General features: G+C 39.6%; 1 protein-coding gene across 6 annotated transcripts in view; it reads right to left on the reverse strand.

The window, feature by feature from the left end:
• Nucleotides 1-24,529, reverse strand: part of NOL4 (nucleolar protein 4) — a 196,610-nt gene that overhangs the window by 92,899 nt on the left and 79,182 nt on the right. The window contains exon 1 of one of the 6 annotated variants that reach the window (XM_074576935.1): nucleotides 9,371-9,518. The exons of the other annotated variants lie outside the window; for them this stretch is intronic. The gene's annotated coding sequence lies outside the window, so the exon portion shown is untranslated. Of the gene's footprint in view, nucleotides 1-9,370; nucleotides 9,519-24,529 lie in introns of those variants that run through there. 6 annotated transcript variants of the gene reach the window in all.

Raw genomic sequence — 24,529 nt, forward strand, 5'->3', positions numbered from 1 at the left:
GGAAAGTGGATGTTAGTGAATCTCAGAAGTCAGAACACTAAATATCAAAATTTAGGACTCCATTAGGGTTGTTGGTTCCTTATTTAATGACTGTGATGTAATTAATGTTTTTGACAAGACGGAGTCTCAGTGAGTCAAGTGTAGGATTCCGTTACAGATAAACTGTAAGTTTAGAAATTCGATGAAGAATTCCAGAGCTTGGAAAGCTGTGATTACAAACTTGAGCAAATAAGCATGTTTGAGGGATACAAATTACACGCCCCTTTTCAATTCAGTTCGCTTTTTTTTCTGTCACTTTAAAATGTTTAAGAATGTCCATGGTAGCATGTACATTACTGTTTCCTGATTTGAGCATGCCTTGAGTAACTACAGTGAGCGGTCTCCTCACTGCTTGAATGAAAACAGTATTCTGCGCACACAGGGCAACACTCGATAATAAACTTTATGGTCTTTCTCCATCTGGAAAGCAATCAATTGTGAATGTTATATCCATTACGCCTTCCCAATCTTATCTTTCACTTTATCAAGCAAAAGTTAAAAATATTCAGCATCTACAAAGGCTAAGCACTAGCCTAAACACAAGCAAAAGAATGCAAAAGGTGACAACAGTCACCAATGCTAAGGAAGCTGTACCTGAACACAAAAATATTGCCATTGAGGTAAAGGACATAAGCATACTGGGAGTCTCCCTAGCATGTTGATTACAATTATAAGCATCAAACAAAAGGGAGAATAATAAACAGTGCTGATGATTGGCCTCTTCTTGATCAGTCTGAAAAACCTCCCTCACGTAGTGAATGCCAAAACTGACATAAGAGATGTACAGACACTATCATATGCAAGGCAAGGCATTAGAATCAGCTTGGAAGTTTACAACAGTTACTATTTTTTCCTAATAAAAAATCGCATGGGCTAAGACAGCAGAATCTTGAGTCATGCAATGTAACTTTGGTTGAAAAAGGACAGATTTTCAAGCTCTATTCACAAACATCCATGATTTGAGATCTTTGCCAACAACTGGGTGATAGCTGGCAGAAGATAGCAGACTTCCCATGACCTATTAATACTACAGCAAGGTCTCTTCTGCCTTCATTAAAGTCACCACTTTTAAATCCCAACTGCCTCATAACACTACAGATAGATACCTTGACTTCCAATCTGACTGGCAAAATTAAAACAGGCTTTTTCCTTTTCAGAAATTATTCTTGGCAAAAATAAAACATGCTCTTTCATTTTCAGAAATTATTTCAGCACAGACATCAAAGTCAATAATGTTTTTTACAATTCCCAAAATATAGCTGACCATTTGGTCACATATTATCTAAAAATAGACAAGAATACGAGGTATCTGAAGACAAAAAAAGAGTGATTTTGCTAGATGGTCTGTCAGCACAATATCTCTGGCAAATCAAGTAACTATGATTCAATGCCCAGAAACTTCATAAAGCCCAAAGGATCTGATAGATAGTTCCGGCATATCCACTTCTACTCCTCACCAGAGCTGTGGACTTGAAATTTTCACTGTCAAGCGACCTGACTAAGCAAGAATCTCTTGTTTTGAATTTTCCCTCCCACTGAAATGCAGTGGACTGTTCTTGGATGGGGAACAGAGCAAGTATGAGAGGGTGCATTGAACAAAAGTGTAAATGAAAAATGGAAAAACTTGAAAATTATTTGTGCTTTAAAACTTTTGCATGAAGACTACCATTTTACAGTTCCTTTCTGAGAAGCCAACACCAACAGAAACACTACAATTTCTTGGACATAATACTATTTTAGTAACTTTCAAAAATTTTCTTTTCACTAGAGGCAGTCAGTTTGCCCTTGCTGAAACCTCGCTGAGTGCTAATCTCAAAACCAGATTACTCAACAAGGCCAGAAAGTAGAGGAAACAGAATACCTCCCTTCAGAGAAAATCCATGAACTGGTTTGCAGTTCTTTGCAGGCTGGAGAGATTTCTTAAGAAATAAAATAATTAGTCCACATTTTGAATTCACTTAAAGGCTTCTGGTAGCCCAGCAGGGTTCAGCAACAGGGCAGCCCACACACAGAGAATTTGCAGCACGTGCTTCTTCTGTGCTTTACAGTATTGATGAGGTACCATTACGAATGAAATTTAAGAATGTTTTAATCACAGTGAATCAGTCCTGTGCTCACTAAAATTCCAACAACCATCTATGTACAGATTGTTGTTAAAGGTCAGACCACTAGAAAGGGTAAGAATAAAACTACACCAAAGAGCCCAACTGTAATACCTACTTGTCCTCCTTATAATATGGTATTGGCTAAGGGTGAAGAGCAGAGTAAAATGATGAGACATGACCATTTGCTGAGCTGTCCCAACAGATCTGTGTGTAGAAACTGGCAGGCTGCTCCTGGTAAATCAAGCATCCTGCCCACAGATGATGTTTTCTGTTGCAAAATTTAGCTAGGGGAGGAAGGGGGATCCTAGAGCAAGAGCACTCACAGAAATGCTTGGTGTTACTTTGAATAACAAAATAAAGGACAATGATATTGCAAAATACACTATATAATTTGCTTTCCCTTTACAATCTCTAAACAAGTTTATTTGGCCCCTGATAAACTTTTTATTTTGAAGGGATCATCATTGTATAGCTACTTTAATCTAATTGAAATGCACATTAGAAACAGAAACAGCTGTATGACAAACAGCTGTATGGTAAACCTGTTCTTAAGCTTCCAGAGAAGTTAGAAAATATAGAGTGTTTGCAAAAAACAACGAAGAGAATGAGAAACACTTGCTGATAATCTTTCTCCTGCTTAAATAATCTGTAAATGCCCATCAAAACAACAGAATCCTGGGAAATTCTTTCAAATCCCTGTCCATTTCTTTGCAATTCTTATCATCACCTTCATAAAGTCATCACCTGCCTTCCTAATTCTGAAGGAACAGTGTTTTCCAGAAGCTTATTTTAAAATTCTTAGAAGCAGAACATGGATCCGAAGCTGGGTTTGATGACAGAATAAGCTTATTCTCTCATTGGATCAAGCAGAGAATTTATGCGTGCTGCAAAGTGGAACACATGGTGTCAATCTTGATCATTAATAGAATGTTATTTACAATAACTATTAAAATCTTGGTGGGCTGTTATCTTTTATATCCAGTGCAAAAGCAAACAGTAATACCGATACTCCACAGCATGAAATGCCTAGTGTGCCCTCTTTCCAAAAGCAGCAAATTTTCCAAAAAGCATCAGATTTTTCCTTCTCTGCAATTGCAAATAACTGCCATCAGAAGAAATAATACAAACCAATGCAACAATAACAAAAAAATAACCTAAGTGAAAGCTGGCAATGGTAAATGCACTCTGAGCCAACCTATTAATTGCACTTCAAACACAAATTAGGATGGGAAAGCTTGTAGCAGAGGGCAACTATAGGTGCTCCAGATACAACAGCTTCTGAGACTCTTCCTTATTCTGCATATAGGAATCAACAGAAAATTTCAGAGCTAGATATTTAATGGGTCCAAAAATTACAATACAATCTGGGTAAGGTATAATTTTATTACCCTTGATTAAGTGAGTGTGACAGGCTCCAACATACAGAAAAATATTGACACAAAATGACTGATGATCCTGTATGTCAGTTCAGGTACTTAAGAAAGTTTCATCTGTCTAAGCAAAGAAATGGTTATCATCTTTCATTCTCCAACACATGAATACAAACATTTTGGAGGACTCAAAGGGCAGCCTTTCTAAAAGAAAACCCCTCTATTACCCTGTGTCAACTACGGCAGCTTCAACAGAGAAGCATTTAGAAAGTGGTCCAAAGATATCATCTTCCTCTTCAGATATTTCAATATAAATATTTTTCAATTATGTTCTTGGCAAACAGATAAATACAGTTTTTCAAGTTCCTGACCCTGCCTCCCCAATGTTAGCTGAAGTCCCACAACAGTGGGATACAGAGTCAGTGTCTCTCTCCTGTACAGTGAATGTCCTGTTGTATTGTATACGCATTATCAACAGAGCAAAGAAGAGAAAAACACATATAGATGGAGATGAAGCAGTTACCAGTGATGCAGAATATACCTAAACTCAAGTCGCTGCATGACTTGATTGAGATCAGAGGTTTGAAACTGCATTTCTCAACCCTAGGAAGAATGTACTATGAAGTGCCTGGAATTTTGGTCCAAACTCTTTCAGGCTGAACTTGAGAAGCCTGTGAAGATTAAAATTTTGTCAGAACTTCTTTAACATCAACATTATCTTCTACTGTTAGAAAACACCTGAGACAGTTCTAATTTGAAATATCTCCAACAAATGGCAAAAAAGCCACTCGACAAGTGATGGTGAAAATCACTGGTGTGGAGTCCCTTTATGTAGATGTCATTGCCCAGTTCTCAAGCAGTCTGATTTTCCCAAAATGCATTTCTTTTTAACTTCAGCACTGAAATCTGCAGTTTCAGGAGCTTCCTACACTACGAGTTCCTGCCAAACCCAATGCCACAGCTGCTGCTACAGGAAATTAAGATAAAATACAGGGAGTAAAAGCTGAGATTTTGTATTGGAAGTGGACTTAACGCTGACAGCACATTTGCAGACAGTAAAAGGACTGGTACTGTTAATGCAATTTCTACATCATGTGCTAACCACAATATGAGCCATCAAAACCAATCTTCAGTAGTTTATGTAGTAGCAGAGAGCAGAATGGAAGGACATTAGTGAATATCGTGGCACTCTTGCCCTTGGACTTGAATATCCAAAACACGGTTTTGATCAGATCACATTTGGTTTGCTGCTGGCTGAAAGCATTCACAAATCACAGATGCAATCAGGATTGCTGCTGTTGTTGCCATCAACCCACACATACAGTAGTCGTCTTCTCCTCAGCATGTTTCAGAAAACAATTTCAAACATAATGACTAGAGAAATTACAAACTCAAAATGACTGATTATCCACCTACAGACAGACCATTAAAGGAGTCCACAACAGGATACAATCAGTAATCTATTGTCAAGAATAAATTTGCAATGAGAAATTAAAATGCACTAAGTGTGAAAAGATTGATCACTCAAATCTTGAGCTCACATTCATTCTCCTATACCCTGCAAAACTCTAAGTGGACTCTTCTGGCAACAAAACAACAGAAACCCTGGATTCCCATTGTATAACTTGCTAGTACGATTGCAATTTTGATATTACTGATATTAACATTTGATATTTTGATATTTGGAATCTAAAATAAACCTCACCATTGCCCTAGAGGATGCATGTACGTCCCCCATGCGCCTTGCAGACACCTACCGTCAAGGCCTCACAAATGACCTCTGGAGAAGACTAAAAAATTCAGTTTGTTATGGCTAAAAGCATACAAAACTAGAATAATGGAAGTGCAACTCCTTTAAGCATTAGGGCAGTCAGCCAGACAGCACCTAGTATCTCAACTACCACTAGAAACAAAGAACTTGCTCAGGAAATCCTGGTTTCTCTCCCTTTGTATTTGGCCCTGCTGAAAGTTAACATTTCTATTTTGCTTAGCTCTTCAGCTAATACAAAGAACTTATTACGCAGAAAGCCACAAAGCCAGCCGCACGGCACTGAGAAAGCACTTTTTAATTAACTGCTACGAAGCTGGCCAGAAGAATACCATAGACAGGGCCGAAATCTACCTTTGGATGCATATGATCTTAATCTCACTAGTGTGAACAGGAGCCAGTGTGTACAGCCTGGGAAATAATTCAGTCCATTAAATTCATGCAATTTACATACAATTAGTGGTTTCAGAGTTTTACTTTTGAGGAGAAAAGGAAGATAAAGGAGGTTTAAAATAACCAAAATATTCCCATGTGGCTAGCTATTACTGTTTCAAATTAGGGCAAACTGTCAACTCAAAAGATTTTTTTAAAATCCTTGCAGATTTGTTTAAACAAAAGAAAAATACAAATATTAATCAAAATATTTGAGCTTATGTTTAAAGATAAACAAAATCTCAATAGATTCAAGCTTCCTGTTTCAACTGAAAATACACTTCTTTCATTGAGGGCCACTTCTGCTACCTTCAAATTGGCCATGCATAGTCTTTTTGGAAACATGACATATATAGGTACATTTTAAAGGAATTAAAGAGGCATAGATGCCTCAGAAAAAAATGCCTTGCAACCAAGAAAAAATATCAACATTATTACTGCTTTCTTCCCAAAATGGGAACGATAAATCTCTGATATGGAGAGACACATACATTGTGTGTAAAGTTCATATATATACATATATATGTATAAATTTGTTATTTTTCTAATTGATTTAATGAGAATACCAGCAGCAAGATTCCTGCTGGGACAGAACAGTGTTTGTGATTTTATCATATTTGTGGATGTTAAAAGATGGCCAGGTTCTGTGAGGTGCAGTGTACCACCCAGGAAGTGCTGAACATTTTACCTATTTTTCCTTGAATGAATATCTCAGTGAAAGAGGGGCAAATTGTTAGTCACGAATTCCAAAGGGAGGTTGCAGGCAGAAGCGATGTTGTACGAGTTGGGCGGTGGACAGTTTACAATAGTGAGAAATGTTTCAAGGAAAGACAGCGACACACTATTAACAATATTTTCTGATTGGTGTCATAATTAAAAACCTTGATCTGGTGAAACAGTATACACATTAAATCATCCTACTTAGTTTTATGCATAGAAAAGACACATCAGAGATCGTTATGTTAGCCAGTTGAACATCTAGCCAGCAGACAGCCTGAACACTAGGACACAGTGGCACAGGGAAAAGGCAGTTCAGGAAGAGGGCAGTACCTGCAGGGAGCAGGAATGTCGGGCAGAAATGGAATGAAGAGAAAATGCTGGGCAGAGGAGTGACCCACTGTGGGGAGGCCAACAGTTCTCACAACAGGAGAGTGCCGTAGAGGAGCACTGGCAGAACATGCTACGTCTATTATTTTGAAGAGTTTAGGAACTCTGACTTTTTTGTATACATCAAGCAGAGTCATCTCTGCTTTTTTAGTTTCTGGTAACTCAAGGAAATTAATTTTATTTAATTGAAACAGAATTTATGCAGGAACTCTCTCAAGTTTGGAGGCCTGGACACCTGAGAATGAGCAGTCTCTACCAATTGTACCTGCCCTGGTGTAAAACTGTCCCACTGCTACAAGGAGTGTTCACATCCTTTGCTTGGAAGAGAACGGAACACAGGTTACAGGTTAGGATGTATGCTTTGAATCTCACTGCACTTCCTCACATGCAGTTAGTCCTGTTTACAGTTGGTGCCGAAAGTTGTCCAGAAATACAGATAAGGAATTCCAGTCCCTTTGTGAAAACTCTGTCCTAATAAAACTTGGACCAACTTCCTAAAATCACACATTTTGCAGAAGACAGAAAAAGCTGAGACAATGTCTGACCAGCCAACATTATTCCATACACAAGTTAAATGCTGGAGAAAAAAAAAGGAAAACAAATCATGACCTTGAGACAAAGAAATCCAACATCTCGGATAATTTAATTTAATAAAAGGACACTCAAGGTAGCAACTTTGTGCAGTTAACTGCCTAAATTTTTTTTTAAGTTGTAAACAATTATGTTAAAAAGTGTCACTCTGAAACACAGCCTCACAGAAGTGCTGGAAATACACAAGGAACTCTCTGATAAATATTTCCTTGTGTTATTTTATCACAGAAGGGGTTTTTTAATCAGTAATTTAATTTGACAGATAACAAACAATAATTTTGATAACAAACAATAATTTCTCAGTGTTCTTTCAAATGAAAAATACTTATTTGATGAATTTTCTCTTACCCCAATCCCCACTTTGCTTGGCACTTGTGTGGATTCCCTGTCACCCGTATGTCTACTGCAGATTCAAGGGACAGCCTGAATAATGGCTTAAAGCCTCCATACCTTTTGTGTTTATTTCTATAGTCCTCCATATAACAGATGTACACTGGCTACTGAGTTTTTTAACTACAAAGACGACAGACATTGTCAGTGCTCATACCATTTGGTAAACCAGCCAAAGAAAGGAAGTTTTGAGGGAAGACTGCTCATATACTAACCAATCTGGAGCTTATGTGTGACTCTTTCTGAGCTGCCCTGGGAGGGAGAAGAAAAAAATAAATGTCCCTTCACTACCTATTCCATTGACCCAGGGCTCTGAAAAGGCAACACACTGCACTTTCACTGATATCAGTCAGGATGCTTTCCCTTCTTACTCTATAGACCAACACAGAAATACAACATATGCTGTTTCTTTAAGCAGACTGAGTGTGTTATTTATGGTTTTGCAACAACAAAAATTTTAGATACCAAAAAAATACCTATCCTTCAAGGTGAAAACAGGTCTTTTACTTCCTCGGTGTTCTATTATCACAAATCACTAATGGGCCTCATTAAAACAAAGACCCCATTTGCCTGCATACATATATGCACGTATGTATTGCAGAAACACACATTCACACATAAATTTACATACATGCAAAACACATATATGCATAAATAGATCTGAATTACAGAATACTGCTATATATTAAATAACCATTAAACAATGACAAAGTTATTTTTTGATTAAAAACTCAACAGAAGAAGCATGCATACTAAAAATGTAAAGATATATAGGCTGCACAAATAAACTGCTGAAAAAAATAAGTTTAGGAAAAGCTGACAGTAATAAAAAGCAGACAGTTAAAATCTTACTGCAAACACTCTAGTTTAAAGCTGGGAGTCTTGAGTATACATGATCATATCAAAGAAAGCCAGAGCATTAAAATAACCAGAAATGGAATAGCTAGAATACCCTCTGTTTAACTCTACCAGCAAGAAAACAAACACACATTTCACATGCTGCATCATGTCGCACACAACCTTAATTTAGCTACATTAAAAAGAGTTTTCCTCAAAAGCTTGCATTATGACTATACCTTTAAAAAGCTCATGTTTTCCCTGTTTGGGTTTTAATATGAAGAAAAAACAAGGTTGAATCAGGAGTTGTAAATTTTCATGCTTAATTTGATAGTTCAGCACTTTTGCAGTTGAGTTTGCAGCACACACAGATCAGTTTCCTCACGCTTTCCCGCTTATTTTTCAGCACACAGGAATTCTTAAGCACGCCGCACAGTGCATACACAATTTGTAAGGCATGCTCATCGTCACTTGTTCAGCTTTATACACCAAATGAGACATGCTTCAGATTTCTAGGTGCGCATCTCATGGTGATGTTTTAAAATTTTATCACCTAGTTTCCAGGGAACTGAGGCTTTGAATCTATATTTGAAATACCACCTGAACGGGTGAAACGTATTGGTATTCCACACACAGCCTCCTGCTGTCATTCCACTGTTGGCATGGGACAGTCTTCACCAAGACTTAGAAAACCTCATTCAATATTCCTCTCTGGAGGATCTGACACTTACTGTGAATTCTGCTCTTCAACTTAAATACCAGTGTCTGTGGCAGGCCAATTCTATCATTGCAGATACAGCATCCCTCAGGCGAGGTCCAACCTTTCTCTCGCTGTGCACCCAGGGATTAGCTTGACTTCCCCTAAATTCTCTCCAGTGCACAGTACGAGCTAATCTTTCCTGTAGGAAGCAGGAGATGGGGTTGCCATGACAACAGAGCACATTCTAGCAGTGGGACCACTGAGATGAGCTGAAAAGACGACAGTGAAACATGCACTCAGCCTTCCTCCGGGGCTACGGGCTTCTTCCTCCAGGATTTAATTCCCCTGCAAGTTTACTGACAGGCTAGGAGGTTGATTAGCTATGTATTTTGCTACGGGGAGATTACTAGTTAAGAATATGGTTGAGAGATCATAGCATTATTTAATGAAACTGCCATTCCTGCTTACGTTAAATTGCTGATTTTATAAGCAGCGTGGCTGCTTTTAAACCACTACTTGTTCATACACATTAGTCCTACACTTAGTCAACGCTAACCTCTCACTGTAATAAAGAAAAATAAATTAAGTCTCAAGCCAAGTCCTGTGCTTCAGCTTTGGTTTTCCAGCATATTAGCTATGCAGTCTTTCTTTAATGGTTTTACACTCATACACATACATGCACACAAAGAGCACAGTATAACATCTGTGTTTGAAGCTCAAAGGTTTCTGCTGATGGGGGAGGGGATACTGAGAAAAGCAAATCACAGCAGCCACGTGCCTTATATAAATGACAAAACAGCCACAATAAGCTTTGGGAGCCCTGTTCATCACGCAAAAGAAAACTGAGTAATCCATACTGTAAATATCAGCTATTTAATGACCCAGAATAACGTCTGGATCCTACGCTTTAAATATTTTTTCTCAATGAGAATAATGGAAAGCTTTTATAGCCTCTGCATTTCAATTATTTACACATTTTTAATTGTTCAATCAAATTTTAATGCAAAGTGTGTTTCTTTGTGTTTTAATTTCTCTTACAAAACCACGCAAAGTATTATTGTGGTAAATTCCTGGAGGCTGGAGCATGACTGTGTCTTCTCCTGTTATTTCAGACACAAGCATGTCTCAGTGAGCTTTCACATTAAAGAAGCAGTAACTGAGAATGTAAGGCCAGTCTCTAAACATGTTTTTAACTGTCTGTTTGCACAAAACAGATTCCTTCCTCCTTTGTGCCTTTGCTCTCAAGCATGTAACGTGTGTGGCTACACACACAACACCCCTTCAGCAAGTAAGATACGCCAGTCCCTCAGTACCAGTAACAGTTTGCCCTATCTGAGTACTAAAAGAGCTGTAGATGAATCAAATCTACACCATCTGAATCTACTTCTCTCTCTGGGAATTTTAAAAGAAAAGAACCTCCATGACAGTCTCTGACACATGAAAGAGAAAGAGCCCAGAGGCTGCATTTAGCCAGAACTCCTATGGGTAGGGAAGGGGGAGGGGGGCGGGTAAAACAGTGGGCGGATTTATAAAAACTTTCCCTGTCCAACATGATATACAGGATAGTTAGCAGGTTAGTCCCAACAAACTCAGTTTCGGCAAACGACATAAGGCCTCCTTGGGGAGGTACCTCACTGCCTGGAATGGGTAAGAAAATTGTTGGGAAGTCTGGGGAGATGGAGGCATGGGGAAGCCCAGGTCAGGATCTCCAAATTATCATCAAATCAGTGTTTTCTCCTGGTGCTACACTAATTGCATTTACAGTGAGAAGCCCCCAGACAAAACTGAATCAAATAAAAAGCATACAATTTGTTTTCCATGGCTAGGCAATATTGCACTTTGTAACCTTCAAAAGTATCTCAGTGTTACAAAACCCTTTCAGTTTTACCTTACTTTGGATCTTAGCACGTGTCAGGAATATACATGCACAAAATAGTATCCCTCTGAATCTGCTGGCTCTGACTCATCCTACAGCTTGCTATCAAGATGAATTACACCACACAGTATAGCACCTGTATTTATTATCATCTAATTAGTGCTAGGTTTTTATCTTTTTTTCCACTTTTTCACTCATGTTCTATGCAACTGGAGAGATGCCAAATCCTGTAAGCAACATATGGTTTTGCTTTTGAAATCATCCAGCCAGAATTCCCAAATACTGAAAAATCTTTGGCTAAATAATTTTCAGCTTGAGAGACAATATTTTACACCTTCAATTCCACTGGGAAACACTGGTATTTGTAGGCATGCAAATTGGTTTTGAGGAAAAAGGGCATATAATCAGATGTTGAATGATGTTACAGATTTTTCCTGTCATATGCTGTCTCCTCACAATGTGAAAAGAACAGTTAACAACAAGATTAATGCTGTGAAAATAGCTGAACTACTATTACGGTTAACGAAAGTGAAGTTCTGTTCTTTTTTGTTTCACAAACTACAACTGTGGAAATCAGTAAATATTGCCCTTAGAACACAATCATTCATTTCTTAACGCTCATGTGCAGAACTTCCATTTAATACTTGTGGTTTTGGAAATTCAGTCTTTCAACCAAATACAAAATGTAAGTACTATGTTCCTTCAGTACCTGAAACAAGTAGCACCCAGTTACTACAATGGGTCCAAATTAACCCTGACCATCTTCTTCTCATTTCTGGCTGAAACTTCTTGGGTTTTATTTCAGATGAATACTCAAATCATTCTCTCAGCAGGAACACACCCTCTCACATGCATGTGGAGAAATAGAAGCACTTTAAATGTGCAAAGTTCAGAGATCTCCTAGAACATCCAGGAGCTCACAGGTATTCCATACATCCCTGGGTATAGCCAGGGAAAGACAACTGGTTTAGTCAACCCAGATGGAGCTTACCAGAACAAGGAATAAGATAAAATGAAAGGTGACGACACGCATTTAAGCAATCTACTCTAAGGAACAACATGTATGTATAACATACTGGGACAAAGCAGCACGCTTCTGAGGCTCTAGTACAGTAATCAGCTTTAGGTCCTTAACAGAAACATGCTGCTCCCACCACTCTCATAGGTCTGCTCTACCTTTTTCAAAAGTAGAGTCTACCTTTATCAAAGCTGGAGTCTGAATTTTTCCCTTTGTCTACCGTCTTGCTTGGGAGAGGGATGAGAGGTGAATACACAACAGCCACTTTTCTTCTTGACAGGACACCCACAGTTTAAAGACAAGACGTGGGATCTCAGAAGACACATCCTGTCCTACGTTTCTGCATGAATTCACAGCTTTGGCCACAAATGAGGAGTCTGAGGATTTCATGTTGAAAATAAACAGCAAAAAAGACAGGAAAATAAAACTACATATAGGTCCAACATGAAAAGTTGACATGAGAAAGCGAAGGTTTCTGTTTTGATTTCCTTTCTTTTTCTTTACTATGCTTAACTGTGAAATCACCACTGATTTCTCATTTTTATTATATACTTTCTGTACATAGCTGTTCACAGAGTCCTTTAAAATCTACGGATGAAAGGCAATATCAATCTTCTTTTTAAGAACTATTCATTTGAGATTAAACAGCGCTAAATGCTGAGCCCTGAATAAAAGGTTTAAGCACATGTAAGTCTTGCTGAAATAGAGCAACAGTGCCCAGTACTTTACAGGATCAAACCTGTGATTTGGGGTTTTTAAACCCCTAATTCCCTATCCTTTCCTTTCTCTTTTTAAATACATCTTGGTAACTCAGATCCTGCTTTTGTCAGATGAATTCCTTATACAAAACACTGAGTGACCTTCAGTCCTAGTGTAGTGATAAATCAAGAAGGAGCCTACACCAGTGCAAGCTGTACCACCACCTTCTGACAGCAAACACTCAGTTTTCATATTCTAAGCACAGAACTAATGGTGCAGAGCTAATACTCAGAATACACCTAAATATGTAAATGAAAAAGAAAATTTTTGCTTTTGCACTTCAAGAGTGTAACAAAACTGCTCTTAAATACATCTTATTTTATTTTTGGAAATGTGTCATACGATCTTATCCACTGGATCATATAGGCAATCAGGCCCTATTTCTGGCACCTCTTAGACTGTTTTTCTCTACCTGTGGTTCCTCTCAGTTCACTGACTTTACTCGAGGTTTACAAAGAGGAGTAGGTATTAGCAGAATTGATGTTCAGGAATTTTGAATCAAATGATTTTGTAAGTAATGACACATTTCAGGAGATATGATTTTTTTTAATATGCAAAATGATAAAAATTACTGTGATTTCATCCTAATAGTCAAAGTAATTTATACAGAAAAACTAAAACAGCCTGTACTTGTAAAATTGTAATATAATTTTGTCTTCTTAAGCAAATGCTTTGCATTTCAGGAATGTAGTGCCAAATGTAGAAGAACTCATTGAAGGGATAAGCTACCCTATTGGGAGACCTGACTAACATTAAACAACATTAAACTAAATTATTCCTACACTGTAACCTACACTGCATTGTAATAAATGCAAGATGAGGTCAGATGTTCTCAGTAAGGTGTTTTTTTTCTAGATCTGTAAAATTAGTTTATCAGATTGGGAGCGGTGGAGAGGCATAGCAAAGATAAAAGTGCTCTTTCAAATGGCTGTTGTTTATACATCTTCTGAAAACTGAATTTCATAACTTTCTTAAACAGCCATTTGGTTTGGACCTAGCAATGTCCAAAGGTCCCCTCCAAATTCAAGTATTCCGTGATTCTGAGTTACACGGGCTACTTTGTGGCAGTACAGTCTCTAGGAGTGAGACCAACAATAAAAGATTACACCATACTTATGTCTGATAGACATTCTTACTCAAAAAGAGAATATTTAGAAAATAACAATGACTTTGGAATACATGTTGTAATTTCCAGCAAAAAGCCCTTACCACTCTCCTGCAAGAGGGTAAGAACAGATATACTCTCTTGACCCTGGCACCAGGCAACAGCTAGAGGCGTGACCGAGAACAGAGTGAGCATGTTTCCCTGGCTTATCCTCCCACCACCCAGCTACCTTCAGGTCAGACATTTCCCAAACCTTACCTTCTCTATCTTGGCTACCTTGTCAACTTTGTGGACCACACTAGGAAGTAGGTTCTGGCCTTTGGCCCAATTCAAGCAGACTGACTTGTGTCCATGCTGCTCAGGGCAGGACTAGCTTTGTCCACACTGCATAACACTTAACCCGTCTCATCTGCATGGCAACCCCAATTAAACCAATTGAGGAGACAGACATACCACAACCCTACACAGCGGTGGTTGTAAAAGCACAACAATGACATTGTACTGCCATGTCCAAGTCCTTGAAGGACTTAGTTGTCTTGTTCCCAAGAGGAGCCTGAATGTGAACTGCATGGTCATGGTATGATCTGGAGATCAGACCTGGGTCTGAAAAATGCAAAAAGACAATGAATAGCTTAAAGACTCATTCTTGCCTTTTAAAGCTCTTTAAGAATTTTCCTTCCATTAATTTTTCTGGGTTTTCTAACCTATAATAAGCATTTGGCATCTACAAAATCCTTTTGTGATGCACAAAAAAGTACCTTCTTTTACTTACTCTGGTCATGATCTCTGTTAATTCCATCTGATGGCCCATACGCTTTGTGTTACGAGAGACAACAAATAATTTGTCCTTCTTAATCTTCTCCATGCCACTCGTGACTTTACAAATGTCAGTCATGTCCTCTCAAATCATCCTTTTTCCAGGTTAGAAAGTCATAGTCGATGCATTTCTTCTCTCATGGAGACAATTTCATATGTTTGGTCTTCCTTATCACCTTTCCCTGTAACTTTTCTTCTACATACTTTTTGGAAAAGGGAGGGCAGAATGGCACTGTAGGTACATAAATTTACACAGAGATGTGACAGGAATATAAGAATTGCTATGATGGGTCACAGAAAGTCCATCTAGCCTAATACCCTGTCTTTGATTGTGTTGAAAAAGTGGATGCTACTGTTCACTGTTTTGCTGTCTATTTCTTTCCTGGTGGATCCAATATTAAGCTCTGTATTAAACTCTGAAGTGTCCTCCTTCAATCCACAACCTCATCAAGGTTTGTGTGACAAAAATCTTGTCTACTTTTTCCAACTGCATTAGCTGATTTAACATCTATCTACAAATCCTGTTAAACCCATATCTTTAGCACTACTTCTACCAATCCACAATATTATTTTTTCCAACTGCACTAGCTGGTCTAATATCTACCTAAGAATCCAGTTTAATGCGTATCTTTAGTGCTACTTCAAAAAGTTCTTGACACTCAGTCTGTTTGTAAACCATCACTGAGCTCTGAGCTGATGTTTTCATAGATATATTTTATTATCCCCCCCAAGTTTTTATTCCAAAGTGGTAACAGCCATCCACAGCCCTTGTAGACTGTATATAAATTGAGGATTGAATTTCTTCATTATTTTACCTTACATTCACCATGGCTGAACTTCTTATGTTATCACCCAGTACCATGAGATTCTTTTGTAACTCTTTACAATCAGGATTTGTTTTGTGATACTGAGTAACTTAGTCTTGTCAACAACATTTCACTAACATGTCACCTTGCTCTCCATCCTTCTTCCAAACTATTTATGAATATTTTGAAAAATAAGAGCTATAATGCAAATCCATTTAGACTCCACTAGTGTTCTCTCTCCACTGAGAGAACTAAATATTTATTCATAGTCTCCATGTCTTATTTTTCAACCACTTAGATACTACAGAGCCTTTAGGAGGGGCCTTGTTAAAAGCCTTTAGGAAAGCCAGATGGATTACGTTTTCATCCCCATTGCTGAGGGCTACTTCCCTTACAACAGATTTGCACTGGAGCAAGCAAGCTGAAACGGCCCAGCACAGACCTTGGAGAGAGCTAACAATTTGAGTGACTGTCTGGGACTTCTAGTGCTCAAGCTTGCAGACCCTGACCCTTTTCTGAACAGCACATAAGGTGTACCCTAACATCAGCCACAAGCTCAGTGACTTTCACACACTAGTAGTTTTGACTCTTAACAGGTTTGAGCTCCTGATTCTTCCTCAGTACATTGCATTTCTACATTGCGTTATTATGCTCCTGCACAGTAACCCTTTTTGTCAGGGCAGTTTCTAGCGATGTGACCAGTGAAGACCTCTGATTTTTTTCATTGGCAGTTCCCTGGATACCAGCTGCAACACTGAAAGATTCACATTTGCTATCTTCCATTTCAATGCAAGATGCTGTGAAGGTCAGATCACTTGTATCTACCTAAATATAAGTGTGAACATTAAACTATACATTCCCAAATAGGAAATTCGAGGCACGGGCACTTAAAATATTTAAATTAAATATGATCTGCGTACTATCACAAAAAGGTTGCATTTAGCACCATGTGAATTTGAACAAATTAAAATGTTCAGTAATATAAAACTTATTCACACTCTGAGATAATAAAGCCCATTTCCAAATCTATGTTTTCCAAGTTCAGTGCTATTCCTGTTATACAGTGTTAAAGTATACCCTCTTAATTTATTTCCTTTCTGTGTCTGTTACTTCTAATACTTACATTTAACTCTATTAAAGAAGCTCATTGATTTCTGTTTAGCTTTATTCATGTGAATTTTGCTCTACAACCTTGTGTCTTTGTGCATAATCTATCAAAACAGGGCAGGCTAGCACCAGGTCAGGCTTGCCAGACAACAAAAAAAAAAAAAAAAAAGATACCCAGTGCATTTATTGCTTTCTTCTTTTAGCGTTCACAATTTTGGTCAGAAAGCAGCATCACTATGTTGAATTGTACACACTTTTCAGTCTGGCTTTTTCAGCTAATTTTAAAAATCCAGGAAATACAAGTGTTTATTGTTCAAGCATTGAAGAAATTCAAATATTACCTTTACTTAAGAAAGGAAAATCTAATCTAAATTAGCTTTATAGTAGTAATTTCTGCTTCATTGCTGATATTTATGATATTATGGGATATTGATCAATTTTAAGGATTACTAGTAAATGCGCTAGGGCTTACTTCTCCTGTCTGACTCTGCTGTGCATATTTCCCACCTGTTTATTTCCTATCCAGGAGCAGAAATAGCTCTACTGGAACATGTCTTCTAAATGTATAAATTCTTTTCCATTACCAAAAAAAAAAAAAAATCCCACAGCATAATGCAATTGCAATAGATATTATCAGTATGATAAATGCTTTTTATAGTGCTCATGGTTTCAAATGAAATTAATTTCAGAAGCTGCATCAAATTTCCTTCCTATTACTCCAAATCATGTCACTACAGTACTTTGGATGACCTACTGTGCATTTCTGTGTTTCAATGTGCTTAAGTCTGTTTTCAATGTAACATGAAGTCTGATTTTCCTTGATATATTTGATCTTTTTAGAATTTTACAGCTTCTTTTTCCATATATCAATTTAAGATACCATTAAGGAGAATGATACTGATATCTAAAAAAGATGGAAATAGGATGCAACAACACATAGTGCGATGACTGAAAGCTCTGTAAACAAACAGCTTTGAAAGACCACAAATGCCTGGTTCCCAATCATGCCAGCCAGGAAGTTCTATTTAATGGTCCCTGAATAGCTTTATGAATTCAGAGCAGGAGAAACTATTTTAAGTAATTTCTATCTTAAAGATCACAGAAAATAACAAAGTTTACATGAACCATATTGGCTGATGATGTCTCCCCAGGAGCTGCCATTTATGACAGACACACAGATGAGGGAATAAGAAAAGTGATATCATGTTAATGGCCCAGCAAAGTGACAAAAAAGCATCCCAGCTATTTATCTCTTAAAATCTATGGATGAATATTTGGTATAAAAGACCAAGAGTACCAAAATCAAAAGTGAAGCAGTTTATGTTCTTTTTCTTTGCCTAACTCTAAAAAGAGTTAAGAAATATATGCTAACCAGCTTTGGCTTGACAAAGCATCATAATCAAGGAAGATACAGTATGTTGAGTCGAATACTCAAATTTTCACTCTGGTTCAGTATATGTCAGTACATTTGTAAGAAATTTATTCATACTATCCCATGGCTGCTGGAATGAAAACTGGGTAAGAGAATAAGGTGGAGCTAAAGAAAGGATAAGCTGTAAAACAGATGCTTTTCAAACACTCAGTTAGACAGGTAGATCTAAGACCTTTCAAGCACTGCTGATCTGTACCCGAATAGCTACATCAGTTCTTTGCTTTGCTGTGAGGAGCATCTCCAGAAGACTTGTATGAGATGCTGAAGCAATAGTACATTAAGAGAACATGAGGAAGAGAATGAAGAAAACTTTTTTCTTTTCCTCTTCCTGTTTCCACCTAGTTTCAAAGCTCTGTTAAGTTTCATCAGCAGGTATATAACGAATAAATCTTTGCCCCTGGTAGGTGCAAGACCTAAACTCAGTTTCCAGAAGGGAATTATGGAACTGTCATTTAAATTTTTACCTTACATTCTGACCAGAAGAGACAACAGTTAACTGATTCAATATCTCAGCTAGCATTAGACTAAAAGAATTATGTGAAGAAAATATACCAAGGACGCCTACCCTGCAGTAAATCATTTATGTATTGCAGATAAGAAAAACAAATAAAAAACGCTGAGACATGAGAGCATTACCTGGGTCATAACCTTGGCTGCTTACTTCATCTGCTAGCTAATTCTCACAGATAGACATTAAAGTTGAGGAACATCTAATAAGAACAGAATGGAGAAGGCACCATAAAACTGATCTAACAGTATCCACTGTAGAGGAAGGAAGTGGGGGAAAAGGGATATCACATCTACAGGGTATTCTGATGCTCAAAGCAAAGCATTCTCCATGTGGCTAGTAAGGTGGCAGAAAAAAACTATCATGTCAAGACAATCATTGATATCTTGTTCCCTCTCCTGCTTTGAGAAAAACATTTAATCAGTGATTTTGTGAAAACCAAGTATGTTGCACAAAAGGGAAGAATAGCACTACCTGGATGAACTTCTATGGACTGTCTTACCCTAAGACATCAAATAAAAAATTAAGTAGTCTTAAAGTCTCAGATGAAGTGAAAACTTTCCCTATTGCTTCTTTCCAATGATGGCGCACAACTGATCTGCAGTACACTACCAGTTTAAGCATTACTTTTATAATAAGGAAAAGTCCTATGGCAAAGTTCATTTAGCTCTATGGGAATTACTGCCGTGGTTTCAGACATCTTTGGATATGGTACACCTTGCAATATCAATGCTTTAACCGGTAACAGTTTGCTCACTGTGAAACAGTCAAAGACGTGCTTTTAATTGTACTCTCTAGTGATAAAACCATAAATAAATTCTGTGTATGTGACCTCCAAATACCCTAATTAACCTTGCTTACTGAAGATCTAGTCCACTGCTCACTGATGTCATGAAGGTCTGCATCAGGGTCCAAGTGCTTCAGATACAAAGGGGGAGGATGATTTGACATTCACTATAAAGGATAGCTGGACTGAGATTTACAAACTGTGCTAGGACTTTTGGACAAACAATAATAAAAGGCTTGCTCAAAGCCTATCCAAGCAGTGACAAAATCATTTGGGGGTCCCATGGTGCAAAACTGATTTCAGTGAGAAGTGCATGGCCAGGACAAGGGGCTGTAATTCCAGTCATGCACAGCAGCTCACGTGGGTCCTGCATAATTTATGTCTCCAATGGGTGACTTTAATGGTACTGCAACCTTCTAATTTAAGAAATGAAAAAAATGCAAAATTATACTAAATGCGCAATGGGGGCAGCAGCCAAATCTTGAGGAATTCAAGTGCCACTTCCTTCACATGGCTGGTGCCTCTAAAACAGAAATGCAAATAAGTCTAATGTCCCCCATGCAAGTGGAAATTGGCAAGGCTAACGCTGATGGCTAGTCTTGGTACCAGCCTAGCCCCATCCATGCAGAGCAGCAGTGAGATGTGTGGGGTGATATTGTTAGTTCCCACCTACACATCAGTTCTGAAACTCCCACTGGTAAACACGATTCAGGAAGACTGTTCCCCACCAACGCTCAAATTACATAAAGGATTTGATTACATCAAAATGAGAATGGCAACATTTTTCCTCTACATCTCAGGCTTAAAGATTTTCACTGAAAGAATAAAGTTCCCTTCATTTTATTTTTAAAATTCTTGTTCACGTTTCCTGACACCAAATCTCCAAAGGTCATGGATGCACAGAGAATCACTTTCTAAAGCCAGCATCCTGGGGTACTGGTTCCCCAGTGAGAAGGATGAATGTTCACTTCTGGTTTGGTTTTGCAAAACTGGTACAATGGTTTGGTGTTGCCAGTAGACATGTCTTGCAGGGCTGCCTGTAACACCTGCATCTCCACTGAGCTCTGCCTCTAAAGCATATATGAATGTGTCACGCTTTGCACAGAAGAGGGAGATGAGAGTGGCACAAGCAGCCAAGCTGGTGGGTCCAGCTGCAGCACAGAGCAACCATTAAGGAGCATGTCTAAGTGTCCAAGTGAGTGTTTGGAAGAGGCCGGCACATGCAGTTCAGACAGTGATGCCCTCACAGTTTACTTTTTCTTCTAAAGAACACCACCAAACAGAGTCAGGCTTTGGCTTTAGAGAGATTCTTCTTGCCGTCTGAGAAAGGTTAAAGATAAGAAAGTGAGAGAGTGTCAGCAGAGTACAAGCAGGGAAGTAGAGAGAAAAAAGGGCAGAAGCGAAGGGCCAAGGACTTGCCTATTCTTCGTCCTCAACTAGTTTTTCCTTTTGTTGGTTAGTTTGGTTTTTTAAGTATTTCTGCTTACTGTCCTGACTTGTGATAGGTCACCATTATGCCAGGCATTGTACCTATACAGATGAAATATTCTATAAACGGCTGGGAGAAGTCTCAAGATCGCGAACTCTTGTCCTCGTGGGGGACTTCAATTTGCCGGACATCTGCTGGGAATACAATACAGCAGGGAGGGAACAGTCTAGAAGGTTCCTGGAATGTGCTGGGGATAACTTCCTGACACAGCTAGTGAGAGAGCCAACTAGGGAAGGTGCCCTGCTGGATCTGTTGTTTGTAAATAGGGAAGGTCTTGTGGGGGATGTGAAGGTTGGAGGCTGTCTTGGGAACAGTGACCATGAAATGATAGAGTTTTCGATTCTGCGAGAAGCAAGGAGAGGGGTCAGCAGAACTGCTACCTTGGACTTCCGGAGGGCGGACTTTGGGCTTTTCAGGAGCCTGGTTGACAAAGTCCCCTGGGAGGCAGTCCTCCAGGGCAAAGGAGCCCAGGAAGCCTGGATGATTTTCAAGAAGGAAGTCTTAAAGGCACAGGAGCAGGCTGTCCCCATGTGCCAGAAGACAAGCCGTCGGGGAAAAAGGCCGGCCTGGCTAAACAGGGAGCTAGTGTTGCAACTTAGGGAAAAAAAGAGGATCTATGGCCTCTGGAAGGAAGGGCAGGCCACTCAAGACGACTACAAAGAGGTAGTTAAGCTATGTAGGGAAAAAATCAGGAGGGCCAAAGCCCAGCTGGAGCTAAACCTGGCTTCTGTTGTCAAGGACAACAAAAAAAGCTTCTATAAATATATTAGCAATAGGAAGAGGACTAAGGATTATCTCTGTCCTCTAGTAGATAGGGCTGGCAACATAGTGACCAAGGATGAGGAAAAGGCTGAGGTACTTAATGAAGTCTTTGCCTCAGTCTTCAGCAGTAGGACCAGTTGTTCCCTGAGCACCCAGACCCCTGAACTAGAAGACAGGGATGGGGAGCAGAATGAAGCCCCTGTAATCCAAAGGGAAATGGTGAGGGACCTGCTTCAGCACCTGGAGGTGCACAAATCTATGGGGCCGGATGGGATCCACCCAAGGGTATTGAAAGAGCTGGCGGAGGTGCTCGCCAGGCCACTTGGTATCATTTATGAGCAGTCCTGGACAACCGGGGAGGTCCCAGCTGACTGGAGGTTAGCAAATGCGACACCCATCCACAAGAAGGGCCGGAAGGAGGATCCGGGGAACTACAGGCCAGTCAGTCTGACCTCGGTGCCTGGGAAGGTCATGGAACAGATCCTCCTCAGTGCCATTACACGGCACATGCAGGAGAACAGGGTGATCAGGCCCAGTCAGCATGGGTTTGTGAAGGGCAGGTCATGCCTATCAAACCTAATATCCTTCTATGATAAGGTGACCCACTTAGTGGATGAGGGAAAAGCTGTGGATGTTATCTACTTGGATTTTTGCAAAGCTTTTGACACTGTTTCCCACAGCATTCTCCTGGAGAAACTGACTGCTCATGGCCTGGACAGGTGTACTCTTCGCTGGGTAAAAAACTGGCTGGATGGCCGTGCCCAGAGAGTGGTGGTAAATGGAGTTAAATCCAGTTGGTGTCCGGTCACAAGTGGTGTCCCCCAGGGCTCGGTGCTGGGGCCGGTTCTCTTTAATATCTTTATCAATGATCTGGATGAAGGGATCGAATGCACCCTCAGTCAGTTCGCAGATGACACTAAACTGGGCGGGCGTGTTGATCTGCTTGAGGGTAGGTTGGCTCTGCAGAGGGATCTGGACAGGCTGGACCGATGGGCTGAGACCAATGGTATGAGGTTCAACAAGGCCAAATGCCGGGTCCTACACTTGGGACACAACAACCCCATGCAGCGCTACAGGATTGGGGCAGAGTGGCTTGAAAGCAGCTCGACAGAAAAGGACTTGGGAGTGTTGGTTGACAGCCGGCTGAATATGAGCCAGCAGTGTGCCCAGGTGGCCAAGAAGGCCAACAGCATCCTGTCCTGTATCAGGAATAGTGTGGTGAGCCGGACTAGGGAAGTGATCGTCCCCCTGTACTCGGCACTGGTGAGGCCCCACCTCGAGTACTGCATTCAGTTTTGGGCCCCTCGCTACAAGAGGGACATTGAGGTGTTGGAGCATGTCCAGAGAAGGGCTACAAAGCTGGTGAGGGGTCTGGAGGACAAACCTTATGAAGAACGACGGAGGGAGCTGGGGTTGTTTAGCCTGGAGAAGAGGAGGCTGAGGGGAGACCTTATCACCCTCTACAACTACCTGAAAGGAGGTTGTAGGGAGATGGGGGCTGACCTCTTCTCCCTGGTGACAAGTGATAGGACGAGGGGAAACGGGTTCAAGTTACGTCAGGGGAGGTTTAGATTAGATATTAGGAGACATTTTTTCACTGAAAGGGTTATTAAACATTGGAATAGGCTGCCCAGGGAGGTGGTGGATTCACCATCCCTGGAGGTGTTTAAAAAAAAGGTAGATGGGGCACTTAGGGACATGGTTTAGAAGTGGCTCTTGTCAGGGTAGGCTAAAGGTTGGACTCGATGATCTTAAAGGTCCCTTCCAACCTCAACAATTCTATGATTCTATGATTCTATACGTAGTAATAAACTCCCTAGTGTAAAAGTTTACTGCTTAATCAAGCAAGATAGAAAATAGATGGATTTAAAGCAAATTATCACCTCCCCTCTCCAGACAGGAAACAAGACAAAGAGAAATCAAGAGATTTGACGAGGGCACAGATAACTATGAAAGAAATGCAAACCCACTGAATCCCAGTTCTGCATCCCCTCCTCCTGTGATCAGAGCAGGGCTTGCACACTGGTTGCTTCCATAGTGCTATTTTTGCTGCCTAGCCATTTTCTTCTACCATGCCAAAAAGGTTAATTTTTTCCGAGGTACTTAATTTTTGTCTGACCTATTCATTTCTTTGTGTAACCACTGGTGCATCTAATAACATATTCTCCTTTTAAAAAAGAGTAGCAAATTGTCAGCAGTAACAAATTAAAAGACCTCAGGATGGTTGAACTGAGCATGTTTTTCAGATAATTTTCAGTGAAGAATTCTACTTCATCTAATGGCAAAATGTATATTATGCAACAGAGGGAGGTAAGACAGGGTTTCAGGTAACAGTCAACCTTTATGCTGGTTCATGATGAGAATTAGCACCACGTAGACCCAAAATCAAACAGCAGGCTCACAGTACAGCATGCAGCTGAACACTGTATTTTCTTCCTGTCTTGCTACAGATTGTCTTTCTGATGCTCTGTTAGGGAATGGGAATCCCCCTCGCTGCCTTTACCTGCAGTACTTTGCTTGCTTGCTTGACACTGTGAAGTGTACACCATCAAATATTTGCCATATAGAGGTGATGCCTGGAAATCTAAAAGCAAGCACAAATAATCACAGTGGGTCAAGAAAAGATTTGTCTTGCCAAGTATCCCAAGTCTAAGTAGATGTTGAGCAAAAGATGCTCAGTAAAATATGATGATCGTTCTCCCAGTACATCCTTGCAGCTTCCAGC

The sequence above is a fragment of the Larus michahellis genome, chromosome 2, assembly GCF_964199755.1.
Source record: "Larus michahellis chromosome 2, bLarMic1.1, whole genome shotgun sequence".
NCBI lineage: Eukaryota > Metazoa > Chordata > Aves > Charadriiformes > Laridae > Larus > Larus michahellis.